Source organism: Pan paniscus, chromosome 21 (assembly GCF_029289425.2).
Source record: "Pan paniscus chromosome 21, NHGRI_mPanPan1-v2.0_pri, whole genome shotgun sequence".
In the NCBI taxonomy this organism is placed as follows: domain Eukaryota; kingdom Metazoa; phylum Chordata; class Mammalia; order Primates; family Hominidae; genus Pan; species Pan paniscus.
In genome coordinates, this window is record NC_073270.2 from 60,441,241 (window position 1) to 60,460,845 (window position 19,605).

A 19,605-nucleotide genomic window follows, 5' to 3' on the forward strand; every position below is an offset into this window, starting at 1 on the left:
ATGGATCATGGCTCTCAGGTCTCAGAGATCTAATGATAGTGTCTGTGTACTGATATACACTCTTTATGCATTTATATCTCCCTTAAGTACAAATTGTACTAAAGAAGACTTAAGTGGTATATATTACATGTTAAGCCACTTTATTGAGATATGATTAACATATAAAAAATTGTGCATGTCTAATTTATATATCTCCATGACTTAGAGGCGAGTATACACCCATGAAACTATCACTATCATCAAGGCCAAGAATATACCCACCATCTCCCAAAGTTTCTTCCTGTCCCCTTGATCACTATTATTATTATTTTTTATTTTTAACTTCCCACACAACACCAACATAGATTATGATCATGGCCGTTTTTTTCTTTTTTCTTAGTAAGAATATTTAACATAAGATTTACTTCCTTAGTAAATCTTAAGTATGCAACATGGTATTGTTAGATACAGCCACTATGCTGTATAGTAGATCTCCAGAACTTACTTACCTCAAGTGGTATTTTTAAGCCTGGTTTTGAAATACGTTTTTATTCAGTGATTGTTTTGTTTTATTGTTTTCTGAGTGTCAGGGTTACTTGCAAATCAGTGATACTGAAAAGCCTTTCTCTCCCTCATAAAGTCTCGAATTTCTCATTACGCATTAAACATTGTTTGCCTACTTTTAATTTTTGTTTTTTACTCAACTTTCCCCATCTATCATAATCCCTTCCAGTATCAGGAGAAATCATTCAATAGGTTTGTGGAGATATCTTGCTTATAAACCATGTGGAGTAAATGCCTTAGATTGAACCTGAGGACAGGTCTGACATAGTTGGGGTTGACAGTTTTACTTTTCTGACAATTTTTGATTTACTGTTTTGGATTTTATATGGGCAGGGGATGAAGATGGCCATATATATATATATATATATATATATCCATCTAGAAAGAGACTAAGACGACCACGAGTTGAATACTGAGCTTGAATCTCTGACCTTGTGGAATCTTGCTTTTTTTTTTTTTCCTTTTGAGATGGAACAGAGTTTCATTCTTGTCGCCCTGGCTGGAGTGCAATGGTGCGAACTCAGGTCTCTGCAACCTCTACCTGCCAGGTTCAAGCAATTCTCCTACCTCAGCCTCCTGAGTAGCTGGGATTACAGATGCCCACCACCACTCCTGGCTAATTTTTGTATTTTTAGTAGAGATGGGGTTTCACCATGTTGGCCAGGCTGATCTCGAACTCCTGGCCTCTAGTGAAATGTCCATCTTGGCCTCCCAAGATAGCTGGAATTATAGGCATGAGCCACTGCACCCGGCCAAAATCTTGCTTCTTGACTGTTGTAAAACTCTTTACTAAAAATATAACTTTATTAAAAGTATAACTGTGGGGAAGTGGCAGATCATGTTTCAGGGAAGAAAGTTTTTGTCTGGTTTGTGATTGAAAATACTGGCTGAAGATTCAGGCCTGATTCAGATGGACTCAAATTTCAATCATGGATCTGTTGTGAGCTATTTTTGGCAAGTTACTGTGTATACTGAAGCCACAGGATCACAATTCATTAGAGTCAACTAATACCCAGGGAATAAAGTAAGCCCGTGACTTCAAGAACTTTATGTGCCACTGTCAGAGAGAGACAATAAAGAAATAATAAGTACACAGGTAACATGATGCCTGTTAGTGATTGGTGGGAAGGACTAACATGATGGGGGTTGAGAATGCTGCTTTAGGGAGGTTGCTGGAGGAGTCCTCTTCAAGGTGACATGTAGGCAAAAATCAGAGGTAAAACCTGCTTTGTAGGATTGTTATGAAGATTCATTGAGTCTACAAAGCCTTTGAAATAGAATCTGACATCTATACTTGGAATAATCTCTTCTTCGTGTGTGTGTGTATGTATTTGTGTGGGTGTGTGTCCTTTTATAATTAATGACATATATCCATTCCTTATAGTCTTACAATAAACACTTGAGTTTTGGAGCTAGAAGAAGCAGATCCACAGACAGTGAGATATGAATGTTCAAGCCCAAATGTTGAGGCCAGGGAGGAGAAGCTGGAATTCCGTAACTGGGTAGAGTTATTCTAGGAGAAGTCACAGCAATGTCCCATCTTCTGTGAGACCAAAGGAAAAGCACATGCACTGATGTGTGTCCATGTGTGCATACTTGCGCCTGCAAATACATGCATGCACATATGTGTTCATGTTTTGGCAAAGAAGGTCCTATAGGTTGTTCTCAGGGTCAACCCCCTCAACCCCTCCCTGGCAGGGAGGGTTTTCCCCTGCTCTACTTTATCCTGTATTTTTGGAAGTGATCTTAAATGGCCGTATGCAATGTAAATTTCATTTAGATTTGGTTTGGGGGCAGAGTAGGTCTGTTACTTCTGCCATTTGCTTCTCAAATGGGTTATTTCATTTACTTGTTTACACAGTGACACAAAATCAATCCAAAGTCTTTTTTTTTTTTCAGCAGGACACGTGACTGTCCAATCCCAGCAGAAGAGTGCTTAAATTGGGTGATCCAGTGCTTAAAGTGGGACAGAGCATTTAATTACAGTTTAATTATCTTTGCAGAAGTGGAGCTCAGCGGTGCTTTGGTTGGTTGGTGGGCAGCTGTAGTTTCTGGGTTTCCTGCTGCCTTTTTTGAGAGTGAACTTGTTTGTAACACAATCAGATTTGCAGGTTATAGCTTCCCAGGCCCTATCAACTGAGAATTTCATTGCTTTTAAATTGCAAGCCTTTTGTTATCACTACAACTGTGAGCCAGACAGTCAGAATCAAAGCAAAAAGAAATGCCACCATATGAGGAGGACTGAGTCATAGCTTTAGTCTGGTCCAAGTTACAGAGGATGCAACTTTCAGATTATTTGCAATCCCCATTCCTTGTCCATGATATCATGTGTTGCTTTTGCTTCTTATCTGCAATTTCCAGTACATATCAATATCCTTGAGTGAAGTTTAATTGTGGCCTCTTTGCATTTTTGCAGCAGAGGTACCTGAAATTTTTAATATATATTCTTTCCTCACACAAAGAGAGGGAGTAAAAACTGTTTTCATGAAAAGAAGATACAAGAATATAAGCATTGTGTTGATGACTCTGGAATCTGTCTGCATCTGGTTAATAGGATAACAAAAACAGTTATCAGAGAGACGAGCCAAAGAATAAAATGTAATTTTGCAGAGCCTGGGTGACATTTCTATTTGTGATTTCCGTTTGCTATGCATTAAAGCACAATGGAGCCATCAGGAGGGAATGAACTTTGTGATAGGAAAGTTTTAGCCGCTGTTTGTCAGCTGTCACCGGATGCAAGGGTACCGCAGCTGGAGCTGAGCTTGTCACTTCAACTTCTGCTAGAAAGGTACCATAAATTGGATGCAGGGACAAAAAGCAATGTAATCAAAATGAATCCCCAAGATTGAGGAGAGACTTTTAGGACCGGAGGGCCCAGGAAGATGTTTCAGCAGGCTGCAACAGGAATGCTGCTGGCAAGGTGGTTTCTTTCTCTAGCTTCACCCTCCATGCTTGGTGATTGTGTTCCTAAATAAGCTGCCAGGTGTCCACTTGCTGAGTTATGTTGAGGCACTTTGCACAAATATTGAATGCTCAGGTGGCAGTTGTTAGGCGGCATTAGTGTGCCCTTATATGTAATAAAATGTTAATTTCCTGTTACTTGTTTGCACAAACCTATCTCTGACTTTATTCATACTGATACCTATCTAGGACTGCTCCAAAAAGAAATAAAAGGGTAGAATCCATCAAAGCAGTTCCGGTAAATGAAACAAAATTCAGAAATCTCTGTTCTCTCCCCTCTCATTCCTTGCAGCTTTGCTAGAAACTGAGTTGTAGAAAAGAAAGAAAGGCTGATTGAGGAGGTTGGAGACCTCTTTTTAACTGAGCACTGCTTGTGACTGCAAAGGAGAGAATTAACTTTGTCCCAGGTCTACCTTGAAACATTTCACCTTCACCATTGTCCTGTGACATAAGAATGTCTCCACTATTTTAATAGAAGAAAAAAACTAAGTATGAGACAGGTCTGGAACTTGCATAGCTAATACACAGTGCACCAGAGATTTGGTTATGACCAGGCATACTAATTTCCTATTGCTGTTGCAAAAAAAAAAATCATACCAAACTTAATGACAAAGCAACACAGATTTGTGATCTTAAGTTCTGGAAGTCAGAAGTCCTAAAATCAGTGTGTCAGCAGGACTGTGTTCCTTCTGGAGGCTTTAGATCAGTTTCCTTGCCTTTTTAGATCCTAGAGGCCTCCTGCACTGATATGACCTGAGGCCACTTCCATATTCAGAGCCATGACCTTTCAAATCTCTCTGTCTCTGACCTCTGCTTTAGTTGTTCATCTTTGCCTCTGATCCTCCACTGAACCCATATGGATAATGCAGAATAACCTTGTATTAGTCTGTTTTCACACTGCTGTTAAAGACATACCTGAGACTGGGCAATTTACAGAAGAAAAAGGTTTAATTGGACTCACAGTTCCACATGGCTGGGGAGGCCTCACAATCATGGCGGAAGGCAAGGAGGAGCAAGTCACATCTTATATGGATGGCAGCAGGCAAAGAGAGGCTTGTGCCGAGAAATTCCCGTTTTTAAAACCATCAGAACTTGTGAGACCCGTTCACTCTCAGGAGAACAGCACAGGAAAGACCCGCCCCATGATTCAGTCATCTCCCAACAGGTCCTTCCCAGAACACCTGGGAATTATGGGACCTACAAGATGAGATTTGGGTGGGAACACAGAGCCAAACCACATCACTCCTCATCTCAAGATCATTGACTTCATCCCATTGGCAAAGTCCCTTTTGCTATGCAAGGCTGCATATTCATAGGTTCTGAAGGTTGGATATCCCTGGGGAGCCATTTTTCAGCCTACCATACCAGGCTATAGAAAATAGTGTTATGAGAAGACCAACTCTATTCTTCCAGGTATCTTCAGACAGAAGAGCCCTTGATCCACAAACTTCTGTGGCGATTTCTAGAACTGAGCAGGATTATTTTAAAACTAAGAATAAGTTTCAGTCATAAGATTTGTTTTTCTTTATCACATAATCTATAAATTTCACATATCCAGTTTCAAAGACTTTCAGTGAAGCCAACTTTTAAAAAGTTGACTTAAATTAGAAACAGGTATCTGAGGACATTAAATACAAATGCCTGGTTCCTTAGAACTTTTGGTATATGTAGATGCAGACTTCATTTCTAGGCACTAACACAGGGTCACTTTGTATGTTCAAAAAATGCAGAAATAAATCTGGTGCCTTTTTTTTTTCAGTTTCCCAGCTGTAACTGGCTCAAGAGGCCATAGCTGACCTCATTATTTCTGCAGCCTCTTGTAACTACAATGTTTACATCTTCAAGAGGCCCCATGCTGAATCTAGAGAATGTCTTCCTGAAAAGAACAGAGTTGTTTAAGTGCATGAGTCCTAGAGCTATAGTGTTGGGGTTTCCATCTGGGACTCAAACTTTTCTAGCTAAGTCACTTGGGCAAATGTCTTAACTGTACCTGTGCTACATTTTATTACCTTTAAACAATCATGATAACGATGACTCTACAGTATTACTGCAGTAAGGTTTACAGGCTGAATAAGATGCTTCTGCTACATCAAGGATGCTCAGTAATGCTAACTCTTATTAGTATCACTGACAAACCATGTCAGTATTCAGTGGAGACTTCACATGGAAGAGATACCTTTTTCAATGCCTATTTTTTCTTTCTTATTTTTTTTTCTTTTTAGATGCAGTCTAGAAAGTAAAAAAGAAAAAAGGAAGCATTTTTATTTTCTGACTTCTTTAAACTACCTTTTACAGTCATTAGTTTTAGATTTTGTTTTTTTACCTTATTTTTCTCTAAAAGCTGTCTCTCCTTGATTTGAGTGGATTATTTGAGTCTGCAAAGCCCAGCTACCTCCCTCCTGGAGTGAGTGATTACTGCACCTCTGACCCCTTAGCCTTCCTCACCCTACCACATGTCCTTTGTATTACTCTTCATACCAGGAATTGGACCCTGTACACACTGAAAACAATATTTCTAGGAGAGAAGCAGAAGCACTGTATTTCCTTCTACTTTATGTGCATTTCAAAGTTTGTCATCAATTCCTTGGGTAGTAAACTTTTTTTCACATTGTTAAGAATTTGTGGCTAATATGCCTGTTCTGAACTGAAATGTGTCCTCTCAAAATACATTGATTGAAGCCCTGACTCCCAGTGTGACTGTATTTGGAAACAGGACCTTTAAGGGTCAGTTAAGGGTAAATGAGGTCAAAGAGTAGGGCCTTAATCCAACAGAAGTGATTGGTTGGTATCCTTAGAAGAAGAGGAAGAGGCACCAGGAGTGTGTAGGCAGAGAAAAGAACACCTGTGCAGACACAGTGAGAAGGCAGCTGTCTGCAAGCGAAGGAGAGAGCCTTTGCCAAGAACAAACCCTGTTGGTGCCTTGGTCTTGGACTTCCAGCCTCCAAAACTATGGGAAAATAAATTTTTGTTGTCTAAGCCTCCCAGTCTGTAGTATTTTTGTTGTGCAGCTCCATCTGATTAATGTACTGCCTAATGAAGACTTATTTTAAAAATAAGAAAGCATCCAGGCACGGTGGCTCCTGCCTGTTGTAATCCCAGCACTTTGGGAGGCCGAAGTGAGTGGATCACCTGAGGTCGGGAGTTTGAGACCAGCCTGGCCAACATGGTGAAACCCCGTCTCTACTAAAAATACAAAAACTTAGCCAGGTGTGGTGGTGTGTGCCTATAATCCCAGCTCCTCAGGAGGCTGAGGCAGGAGAATTGCTTGAACCTGGGAAGAGGAGGCTGCAGTGAGCTGAGAATGTGCCAGCCTGGGCAACAGGGAAAGACTCCATCTCAAAAAAAAGAAAGCTTAGCTGGTGATATGGTTTGGCTGTGTCTCTACCCAAATCTAATGTTTAATTATAGCTCCCATAATTCTGACATGTTGTGGGAGGGACCTGGTGGGAGATAACTGAATCATGGGGGCAGTTTCCCCCATACTGTTCTCATGGTAGTGAATAAGTCTCATGAGATCCACTGTTTTTCTCACAGGTATCCCCTTTTGCTTGGTTCTCATTTCTTTCTTGTCTGCTGCCATGTAAGACGTGTTTTTCACCTTCCAGCATGATTGTGAGACCTCCTCAGCCACATAGAACTGTGAGTCCATTAAACCTCTTTTTCTATATAGGTTACCCAATCTCATGTATATCTTTATCAGCAGCATGAAAATGGGCTAATACAGCATGTGTCAGTTACTTTGCTTAATCACATTCTATGCATTCACTCATTTAATCTTCTCAGCATCTCTGAAGAGGGTTCTACTATTGCTGTCACTTTAGAGACAGGATAGCCGAGGCTTCTAGAGGTAAAACCACACATAGCTAGCGCAATGCAGAGTTGGGAAGCAAACGTTGGTCTCTGTGAATTCAGAGGTCATGTACTCAACTGCTGCATGTGTTATCTCCTGTGTGAGGGGTGGGAACTGTGAGCTGAAATACCTATTGGGGCTTGGCAGCTAAGTTAAATGAGTAAAGCAAGGTGGTGGCAAAGAGGACCTCCCTCTTAAGTAGAGGAAGCATTACATGCATCCAGCTGATTATTGCCTCTTAGAAATGTGGAAAGAAGTTTGTCTTATCTTTTCATTTTTTAAGAGAATTGGAGAATCTGGATTTTTCTGTGAAATTTTCTAATATTGACGATAACCTGTTAAAGTCAAAGTGATATTCCTTACCTGTTACCATGCAGGTCAAACCAACGTGGCTTCAGAATAGACGTGGCCTGGGGGCAGCCAGTTATAATCTCTGGAACACTTTTCTTTATGGTCAAAAATCCAGCATAGGTAGCCAGGTGTTGACTGAATTCATAATATACAATTTTTTTTTTTTGAGACAGAATTTTGTTCTTGTTGTCCAGGCTGGAGTGCAATGTCATGATCTTGGCTCACCGCAACCTCCACCTCCCGAGTTCAAGCGATTCTCCTGCCTCAGCCTACCGAATAGCTGGGATTACAGGCATGCACTGCCACACCCAGCTAATTTTTGTATTTTTAGTAGAGACAGGGTTTCTCCATGTTGGCCAGGCTGGTCTCAAACCCCTGACCTCAGGTGATCCACTGGCCTCGGCATCCCAAAGTGCTGGCATTACAACAGATGGGAGCCACTGTGCCCGTCCACTTTCCAAATAATTAATTTGGTTTATATAGCCAACCCATGAGTTTGTGAAACTTCAGTGAACCTGGTTTACTAAGAGATTACCATGGCAGTGTCCTTTTCAGAGCCTGGTTTATGGCAGATATCCAAAGAGTATTTAATCAAAAAGTGAATGATAGAGAAGTCTTTTTATTGGCCAGGACTATAGGTAGAGAGGACAGAAGACACAGAGATAAAAACATACAGAGCTTCCTTGGAAGTTCTATTTTGAGCAAGTCTAACTGCAGCTTGATTTTCTTGTCAGGGATCTTATTCTTCTAAAATATAGTCTTCAATGAGTTCATTGAGGGTTTACCTATACTAACTCATTCTGTTGATGTGTGATCACCCTACACTGCAGCAAGCTCTGTGCTAGGAACTGATGATATAGGTATGAACAAGGCAGCCTTGATGTCTGCTCCCATGGTATAGCAGGTGAAGAAAGCACACCTACCTTCTGAATCATAATGTATCTTACCTAGATTCGATTTTTAGCATTTTGAGCAATTCAGGTTTTATGGTTATGTGTGGAAGAGTTCCCTTCTTAACTGTGATGTCTTTAGGATTCCTATGTATTTCAGTCTAGGTTTTCTGAATGAAGGGAGATAAGGTGGTTCTTGGGGATACACCTGAAAGTCAGTGCCATTTTTTAATGACTAATTTACACAAACTCTATTTTTTCTCTACAATGTCCTCTAAAGAACACCACGTGATAGTGGTGATATGGATATGTACCCCAGCCCCCATTTGCAGGAAAGTAATGAAAACTTGAGTTAAATATCTTCTTTGAAGTTACTCACCTGGTAAATGGTTTTATTAATCAAGATGCTTTAGTCACAAGAGGGAAAAATAACTCAAACTAGATTGAGAAAATAAAAGGAATTTGTTGGTTTGTAAAATTGAAAAGCTCAGGCATAGACCCAGGGACCATGTTATTAGATTTCTGTCTTTCTGTATTTCTTGGTTCTTCTATATTAGCTTGATTCAGCATGCACATTTCATCAGAAGCTCCAATATCCACCTAGCCTCTCTGCATATCTAAAGAAAAAGAGCACTTATTTTACAACAGTTCCAAGAAAAGTCTTAGGATTTGGTCTTGGAGTGGAATTCTAGTTCCTGAACCAAGGTGTGTGGTCAAAGAGGTGCAATATGCTAATGTGGCAGATGATATTTTCCAAAACAGGACACAACAATAATCGGGTATGATAACATTGTAAAGCCTTGTCACAGCCTATTGAAAGGTAGGTGCTTCTCTTTGAATCAGGTGCAGTTGTGTCATTTTCTCAATGAAGAAAATGTGGTGGAAGTGAGGCTGCACAACTTCTGAGCTAAGTCACAAAATGCTAGACTCCTTTCATCTGGGCCTCTGTCTCTTAAAGCACTCACTTTGGGAATCTCACCATGTTGTAAGGAAACCCAGGCCACATGGACAGGCTTCATGTGGATGTTCTGGGCAGTAAACTTAGCTAAGGTCTCAGCCGACAGCAAACCTCAATGACCAGACCTGTGAGTGAGTACGACTTTGAACGACCCCAGCCCTTGCCTTCAAGCTGCCCCAGCTGATGTTGAGTGGAACAGAGATGAGCTATTCTCACTAAAGCCAGCCCCAGTTGCACATCTGTGTGCAAAAACAAAAGATGCTGTTGTTGCCTTAAGACACTGAATTTGGGGCAAATTTATTTTGCAGCCGTGGTAAATGGTATATTGATCGTGACTAAGTTGCATTACCATCCACAGAACTGGAGTTGGGAAGTGAAAGGGGATAGTGAACCTGAAAGGACCATCTGTAGGGACAAAGCATGAAGGAAGGATGGTTGATAACAGAAAAATCAAAGTGACATAGCTAGAAGAAGGGTGATGAGGATTAGCAGACACAAACAACAGATGCCAGTGGTAAAGGAAGCTTCAAATATTGTCTTTAAAATTCATGCTGTTTTTACTTCCTGATGATTTTCTTTCCTTACCATGAGCTGCCTACAGACAGGTTGGAACAGAGTGTAAAGATGTAAATTACAATATAACATGAAAGGTGATTATCCTTTCCGCTAGAGCAGATAATTGAAGATTGGTTGCATTAGATAGCATGCATTCTGTTTTCCCATCTCAGCCTGTGATGGTACAGCCTAGCAGGACTGGGATGGCCCTTGAGATACATTGAGATATATATTCCTCGCCCTTGTGTCTATGTGGGGACTGGTTGCTCCAAGTTATATTTTGTGTTTTCATTGCTTATTCATATACGTTTTAACATCAAAAACACAATCTGGGGCCAGAAGGCAAATGGTAAATGTTAATTAAATTATTTTGAACTTTTTTCTAAATCGTTTTACATTTTCATGTTATATTTCTTCCCTGGTATTGGTTTCCAGGCATCATTGGTAGAATAAGCACATGTTGCCTATGTGAATTTTGCTGGCGCTTGGGGAAGAAGTGGCTACCACAGCATGGTGATAATACATTAGTAATTTGTTGTGAGCCCCCAAATGGCAATATGCTTCAGAAATGCCTTTTGATAGCTGCACAAGGACAGAATAATTCATTAATATAATCAATCATTTAATATCCCATTTTCTGATGGCAACACACATTAACACATTTTAGGGAGATTAAAATTCTCCCCAAGATCTAACTGGTTCTCAGTTGTCCTGCCAATGTCCAAGTAAGAAAATGTATCTAGCAAATATTTTCACATATTAGATGGAATAATTGTTTTCCTGGTTCTGCCCATTTAATGCAAATTTGCTGATACATCTTCCCCACTTCCAACTAAGTTATCTTTGTACAAACCAACTGATTGTATTCTATCCTCTGCTTATAAAAACAAATCAAGTCATTGGTTCTGTTTCATAAAGTTTTTTTGAGGGCCCACACAGCCTTTTCTGTCTTAGCCCCATCCTACCTATTAACTTTTCTGTCTGCTTTATAGTTTTCAAATTCCTCAGGCTCCATCAACACAAGCTGTGTCAGGTATGTGTTGCTTAGCCCATGATGATTCCTTTTTCAGAAGTGTCTATTCTCCATTTTCCACATCTAATATTTCAATTCAGTTTTCTATATACTCTAAGACATTTCTTGCTTTCTTTATATTCCAGCATCACAGTATATGCCTATGTGTGTGTGCATATGTGTATATATAAAAAATGCATTTATATATTTTTATTTAAAAATTTTTTTGATGCTCAAAGCCACAACTAAACTGAGAACTGCCTGACAATTAGATTGTGTCTAGTTCTACTTTATACATCCAATAATCCCTTCAGTGTACAGATTATAATAAGTAATGGATGGATGGATGACTCATTGACAGAGGGAATCATAATCAAGTGAAGATTACAATTAATAAATACATATAAAGTACATATGTCGGCTGGGAGCGGTGGCTCATGCCTATAATCCCAGCACTTTGGGAGGCCAATGTGGGCAGATCACCTGAGGTCAGGAGTTCAAGACCAGCCTGACCAACATGATGAAACCTATCTTTACTAAAAATAAAAAGATTAACTGGGCATGGTGATGGGTGCCTGAAATCCCAGCTAGTCGGGAGGCTGAGGCAGGAGAATCGCTTGAGCCTGGGAGTCAGAGGTTGCAGTAAGCCGAGATCCACCATTGCACTCCAGCCTGGGCGACAAGAGCGAGACTCTGTCTCAAAAAGAAGAAAAGAAAGTATATATGTTGCTAGCCTTTCCCCATGTCCCAGTTCATTAATGAAAACACTGTTCTTGCCCTTTCATTTTTCCTTTTTTTTGATGGAAGAGTATATCTGTGTCAGACCTTCTCTGGACATTGCCCACGAAGAATGAGAACACATTCAGAGAGTAGCAAGACCAGAGAGATGGTGAGGTGGCAGGACATAATAAAGAAGATTAAACCCAGCCAGGAGTCCCGTGGGTTCTGAACCTGCACGCTGCTCACAAGAGATTTCTCCCTGTAGATTGCCCTTTCCCAGTGAATGTGTATATCTTTAGGATACTCATGAACTCTCCATCTTATCACAGACTCTGCAGGTCTTCTACTGACTCATGGTCAATTGGAAATGGGGAACCAGGCTTTAACCCTCTAGATGTATCTGCCTCCAAGTCCATGTTCATACACTGAAAGGCTGAGTCCCACTGGACCAGTCCTGGATTCTCCTCTTTTTAAAATGTATAGTTTTTTCTGGACAGTGACAAATCTTTTTTTTTTTTCCCCCGAGATGGAGTCTTGCTCTGTCACCCAGGCTGGAGTGCAGTGGCGTGATCTCGGCTTACTGCAACCTCCATCTCCCAGGTTCAAGCAATTCTCCTGCCTCAGCTTCCTGAGTAGCTGGGATTTCAGGTACCTGCCACCACGCCTGGCTAATTTTTGTATTTTTAGTAGAGACGCGGTTTCACCATGTTGGCCAGGCTGGTCTCAAACTCCTGACCTCGTGATCCGCCCACCTCGGCCTCCCAAAGTGCTGGGATTACAGGCATGAACCACTGCGCCCGGCTGACAAATCTTAAATTTGAAATTAAATTGTTAAGGATATCTTTATATGGTAGAAAATAACATTTACAGATGCCAAAAAGTAGAAATCTTTCCAGCATCTTCCCTTAATGAATTTTGACCAAATATTTCCTTGATCATAATACTTTTCTTTCAAAACTCTAGATGGTCCTTATGTAAAAATTTTGTGATTCATTTTTTTTTTTAATTGTATCTAATCTTTTATTTTCTTTCTTAAGTTTGTATGTTTTTCTGGACATTTTATAATGACATTTTTTAATCCAGAGAGAAGTTGAAAGAATTATGAACACCTGTATTTTCAGCAACTAGTTCCGCAATTAGCACCTTGTCACATTTCTCTAATTATTCATTTTCTATTTTCACCTTGTCACATATTTCTCTAATTATTCATCTCATTGTTTATTGATCTACATTATTTTTTATGTAATTAAAAACATAAGATGTAGACATCATTATACTCTACCCGGGAACACTTTTGGTTACTCTCCACTGCCTTCAAGTAGTTGTTTATTATACTTGGAAAGAAAGTTTAGAGTTGTTACATGTTAGTTTGATCCAAAAGGAACATTCCTGTCAGTAGTAGAAATGGAATCCTCAAGTTATTTTTTAGTTTTTGAATTTTCGTAGGCCTTTTCTAAATGAAAAAAAAAAAGCCACCAGAATAGGCCTAGGTATTAGAATCTTTTTATTAAATAACTTGACAGTTGGAAGGAGCCTTTTGATGTTCGGCAATGGTCAGCCATCTGGTTAGAAGAGATTGTTTTAGTCTTCTGGTAGCTGTTAATTTAGCTCCAACGTCTTTCTCTGTTCCATACTGTATTTGAGCTTCTTCAACCTGTTTCTCAAGTTTCTGTCTTTGTTTCTCTTTGTCTCTGTCTCTTTCTTTCTCTGTCTTCCTTTTGCCCTCTCATTTCCTTTAATGCATTTTTTATCCTAAAAGTAAAGTTTTTGCATATGTCTCTTACCACACTAATTCATCTTTCTATAGTAGCCGATATGCCCTTCAATGCTTCTATTATACCTCTGTTATGCTTCTCAGTTTAGCAAATTTCTTCTTCTTTGCATCTATTATGTTTCTTGGTTTAGCAAATTTCTTAATTTACTTGCAATGTTTCCTGATTTCAAAGTGTTTCTTTTTTTTTTTTTCTGGACCGTATGCCCTAAGTTCCATAGATGTCATATTTTGTTCTTTATTTTATTTTGTCAATAGATCCAAAAACATGTTCTAAAATAATGTATTTCTAGTATAAATTTAGTTCAGAAAGTCATCTTTTTTTGGTCATGTGCTTCACTTCATGGGAGGAGAGAGCTTTTCTGTTTGTTCATCCTGAGGGCCCCTCCTCCTTCCTGTCGTTCTGTTTTGGTGGGTCGCTATTCTGGAGAAGCTCATGTCTCAGAGACATCCTTCTTACTTAGGATGCCTGTTTATAAGAGACATTCTGGCACCACATGAAATTTCTCTTTGTCTAGCCTCAATGTCTAGAAGTCGTCTTGCCATGGGGCCATGAAGTTTGTTACAGTAGGTTTCAGCGGGAGGCAACCGGCATGTCACCATGTATGCCTTCTGACTGTAGCTGGTATTAATCCTGGTCTACAGATTCAGCTGTACAGGAATGTTAACTGTCAGTTTTTTAGGTCAGTTTAATGTCTAACTCTGAAACCCCATTCTGTCAGATTGGCAGGAAAAGAAAGCAAGAATCTTGGTTTCAGTCTCCACCTTTTAGAATTCAGACCATTATCTGCAGTTTTGGATAAAGTGACCATCTTGGAGACTAGATAACATCTGGACTTGGTCAGCTGACCCTCCTGTGAACCACCGAGGCATCATTTTTCTCTGGGCATCAAGGTACACCAGGACCAGTAATTTCTTGCTGTTTCATTATCACCTATTGGGTAACTTGTGTCAAAATGCTTAGTGCATCACACTGCCAATATCCTTCCTCTAGAGTTTTGTTTTTCTTCACTGGAAGGAACACAGGACCCACTTTTTTTTTTTTTTTTAAGTTTCTTTAGACACTGTGACTCATCTAATCCTTCTTTTCTCTCCTTCCTTCTTTATTTTCTTTCTCTCTTTGTACCTTTATCTCCTCCCCCACTAGCTATCTTTCTTTCTCTTATTTTTTTATTTTTTATTTTATTTTTTTTTTGAGACACAGTCTCACTCTGTTGCCCACGCTGTAGTCCAGTGGCATGATCTCAGCTCACTGCAACCTCTGCCTCCCGGGCTCAAGCAATTCTCCTGCCTCAGCCTCCCCAGTACCTGGGATTACAGACGTGTGCCACCACGCCCGGCTAATTTTTGTATTTTTAATAGAGATGGGGTTTCACCATGTTGGTCAGGCTGGCCTCAAACTCCTGACCTCAGGTAATCCACCCGCCTCAGCCTCCCAAAGTGCTGGAATTACAGGTGTGAGCCACTGCGCCCAGCCCTTTCTCTTCATCTTGTGTCCAGCAAGCATATTTACATTTTGAAACTAAACATGCACATGATATGACTTCTTGCTAGTGGTTTGTTTCCAGGGTCTCCTCCTAGTATATCCAAGGCAATGTACTATTTCATGGGAGGGGAATGGCTTTATAAAGCTTCCATATCTACTCTCTCACAATAATTTCTGGGGAGTCTAGGGATTTGGATGACAACTTTCTTCATTTCCAAATCTGAATCAGCATTCTGGTTTCTTGGCTATCTCATGGAGATCTGGAAGAATAATAAGTGCTGCCTTTCATTAGGATACAACTGCATCTAAAGGCCTCTAATCACTTTTTAGGATATATTTTAAAAAATCTAAACAAGGGCCCCCAAATAAACTACAAGCTTTGTATTTTTTTTTAGAAAAACTATTATATGGAATAATTAAACTGACAGAGACAAGGGGATCTTTTCAATACTAATGAATGAAGATTGTATTATTATTATTATTATTTTGAGACAGAGTCTCACTCTGTCACCCAGGCTGGAGTACAGTGGCGTGATCTTGGCTCACTGCAAGCCCCACCTCCCGGGTTCATGTCATTCTCCTGCCTCAGTCTCCCGAGTAGCTGGGACTACAGGCGCCTGCCACCATGCCCAGCTAATTTTCTTTTTGTATTTTTAGTAGACACAGGGTTTCACCGTGTTAGCCAGGATGGTCTCGATCTCCTGACCTCATGATCTGCCCACCACGACCTCCCAAAGTGCTGGGATTACAGGCTTGAGCCACCGCACCCAGCCAGATTGGATTATTAAAAAGAAAAACATTGATAGCAAACAGGGATTCTAAATTTATTCTTTGGCTTAAAAAATTTCAGTATTGCTGTCATCAGGATTTCTCATTTTGAGCTCAGTTCATAATGATTCTAGGTTTGATCATATTTTAAACGTGTATCACTCTAAAATGTTAGGTTAAAACATAAAATTACAGTTTATGACAGTCAAAGAATGTTGAATAACAGTAACTTCATGTGTTTAAGTAATAGGTAAGGTTTTTGCTTTATGCACCTTTTAGTGAGTGTATTATACATCTATCTATGGTAGACACATTTAAGAAGAGGCACGGGAGGCTGAGGCATGAGAATCACTTGAACCCGGGAGGCAGAGGCTGCAGTGAGCTAAAATCACATCACTGCACTCTAGCCTGGGCAACAGAGTGAGACTGTCTCCAAAACAAGAAAAAAAAAAAAAAAAAGAACAAGAGGGAAACTTTGCCATTCATTTTTTCTGAAATGCTGTTCAAGGCAGATGGTATACCACTCAGATGGCCAGCTAGGTGACTCCTATTCCCAGGAATGTCTTGGGAACCTGCATCTATTCCTCCTAACATGTCTTCCTTCCTCTTCACCAGAAAAGATAACAGGCAACCTGGGAGAAGTCTCTTAACAGGATGCATTTCCTCATGTTTTTAAAGTGAGAACTAAAATGTTGTATTCCTAACCAATTATGTTTTGATATTTAAAATTTCCACTGACCACATAGCAGGTCCAGAGCAGACATTTTTCCCTACGTTTTTCAGCTCTTGAAGGTAGAGAATTCCAATGAACTGGATGTGTAATTCAGAAAATTTGCAACCTTTAATAAATCATATGGGTTCCTTCCTAGAAGAAATGGGCTTGGTTTCAGTTTTGAATGAGAGGTTTCTGCTTCTCGGACTATGAGACTAACCCAGGAGTGTTCCCAGACTCTGCTTGGTCTCCCACTCTTCTACTCAAGCAGAGGTCTGAGATGACATTTGGGCTGGAGGAATAGCACGCTCATATATTAGCAATGCCTACTATAGAGGAAGAATTGGAGAGTGAAGGGCTGGTGTCAAACAGGTTCGATCTCTATACTTGCCTTTACGAAATCAGATTCAAAAAAAAGAGTAGAAATAGTAAATTCCCTTGAAAAGATATTTGAAAATATAATGGCACTAAAAGAAGATGCTCAGTTATTTAAATTTAGTATGTTCATTATCTGGGCATGTGGGAAAGGAAATATCTGAAGTAGATGATGTGTGTGGGCAGGTAGATTTGTGATGTATTTGCCAACATGAGCAGAGGAGAGAAGGAGAAGAACATAAGGCCAAATACAAAAAAAAAAAAAAAAAAAAAGTGACAGAACTATGGGAAGAGTTTTAGGGAGACTAAAGGTCATGATCCATTAAACCTTGTGGAAATATTATATAAAGGGAAAAATGCTTTATAGTGACAAGTCAGACAAGAAGATAAATTGGAAAAAAAAGCAACACATCTCCTAGGGGCATGGTAAGAAGTTTCACAATGGCATAGACATTCAGTCCTCCTTTTATCTCAATCTTCTTTCCCAACCAACCTGATCATCAGTCTGGAAGTGTCAAGCAAACATCATTAATGGGTGAATTAAAGTTGTGTCTACAACATTAAGATAACTCAAGTGTTGGCAAACTTTTTCTGTAAAGGCCCACAATGTATAAACATTTTTGGCTTTACAAGCCTTATGGTCTCTGTTGCAACTACTCAACTCTGCAGCTGTGGAAGAAAAGCAGATGTAGACAATATAGAAATGAATTATTGTGGCTTTGTTCCAGTAGGTCTGAATTTATGGACATTAAATTTTGAATTACATGTAATTTTCACATGTCATGCAGTGTTCTTTGGCCTCTTATTTTTTCAACCATTTAAAAATGTTTTTAAAACATTTATATTTTAATCCCTCTAAAAATATGCAAGAGGACAAAGTAGGCTTGTGGGCCACAGTCTGATGATGCTGAAATGAAATATCACTTAGTCATTTTTAATGTGGTGATGAAATTTTCTATTAAATGAAATATACTAGCATGCTGAAAAGCTTGGAGATATGACTAAGGAACCATCAAACCATAACAGATGGTGTTGGCTGAGTGAAGGATCAAATTTGGAGACAAACTTGTGTACTAATGTTGTAAAAGGTGGTAAATTGTCACTTCTGGGAACCATAGACCAGAATGTGTGAGATCAATCACTGAAATATATTGGAACACATTATTAAACAAGCAGAGACACGAAGAATTGATTACTCCCTAGAGTGAATGACAAAAATAAATATCAAACTCTAAAAAAATTGGCAGACTACATTATTTAAATAGCATAAGTGGCATAGATATAGGGTATATTGAGTATGCAGGAAAATATTAGGCCAAAATTTTCAACATATACTACTGAAAAAATAGAAGTTGACTAAATAATAACATAATTATATAGGGTCATAATTGTTTTAACAATGTTCAAGTATACTAATTGATGAGTTTATATTCCACTGAGTCTGTCAAATAAACCTTATCATGATGCTAAATATTAATCTGGATGCCTAAATGCCAGCTCAGCATTCTAAATTGCTTTCTGCCTGACTGTTAACTTGAATACTAAAGCCACTTCACATTTTCAAATGACTGTTTAACAAGGGCTTTTGTCTTCGTCATTTTGCTGAACAGAATACCAAAGACTGCATAACCTATTAAAAAAAAAGTTTATTTCTCATGGTTCTGGAGGCTGGGAAGTCCAAGGTCAAGGGACTGCATCTGGTGAGGGCCTTTCTGCTACATCATCCCATGGCAGTAGGGAGAAGGGTAAGGGAGTGTGCAAGAGCAAGGGGGAAAGAGGACAAACTCATCCTTGTATCTAGAACCACTCTTTGATAACCTGCTCCAGAGATAATGGCATTGATCCATTCATGAGAGCAGAGCCCCCATGACCTAATCACCTCTTAAACGTCCCACCTCTTAACCGTCACAATGAAAATTAAATTTCAAAATCAATTTTGGAGTGGACATTCACACCAAAGCAGATTCCAAAAGAATCATGTTAAAAATACCCCAGATTATAAAATTATGAATCCAAAACCAAAAAGACAATATAAAGCAGGCATAAAAGCAAAAGTTTAGGTTGAAACAAGCACCTTTATTTATAAGTATAGATGGCAAAGAACTTAGCATAACTGCTTTTGTCTTTGGGTGGTGTGTAGGTGAGTGGGTAGTATGTGTTATTTTTCCAAAAAAGACTAGGTGGTTGTAGTTAATTGTAAACTCACAGTTAGCCAGTGGTTTGACATGTTTATAAAGGTATGTGGTATATTTTCTTTTCTCTTTCCAACATCTTGTGTTGCAATTTAGGACGCTGTGAAGTAAAGGAAGAATTCTGTTTACTTGTGATTTGAAAATTTTTCTCACCAAGATGATAACTTGGAAGCATTTTTGATAATCATTTTGCCCAGTGAGATTATGTCTTTGGACAGCTTGGTTTGGTCAAATTTTCACAAACTGCTAGGATATACATAATGGGCCATCTGCAGTTTTAAGTATTCAGTTGATTCATCCAACTGTATATTAAATTTACCAGACCATCAATGTAAGAGGCAATAGGGCTTGGCAACACGTACCATACTGATGATAATAAGAATATTAAGAAACATAGGATCTTGTGATGGAGTTTCTAGTAATTCACTTTCTAGCATTTTGCCAATTGTTTAACCTCTTTG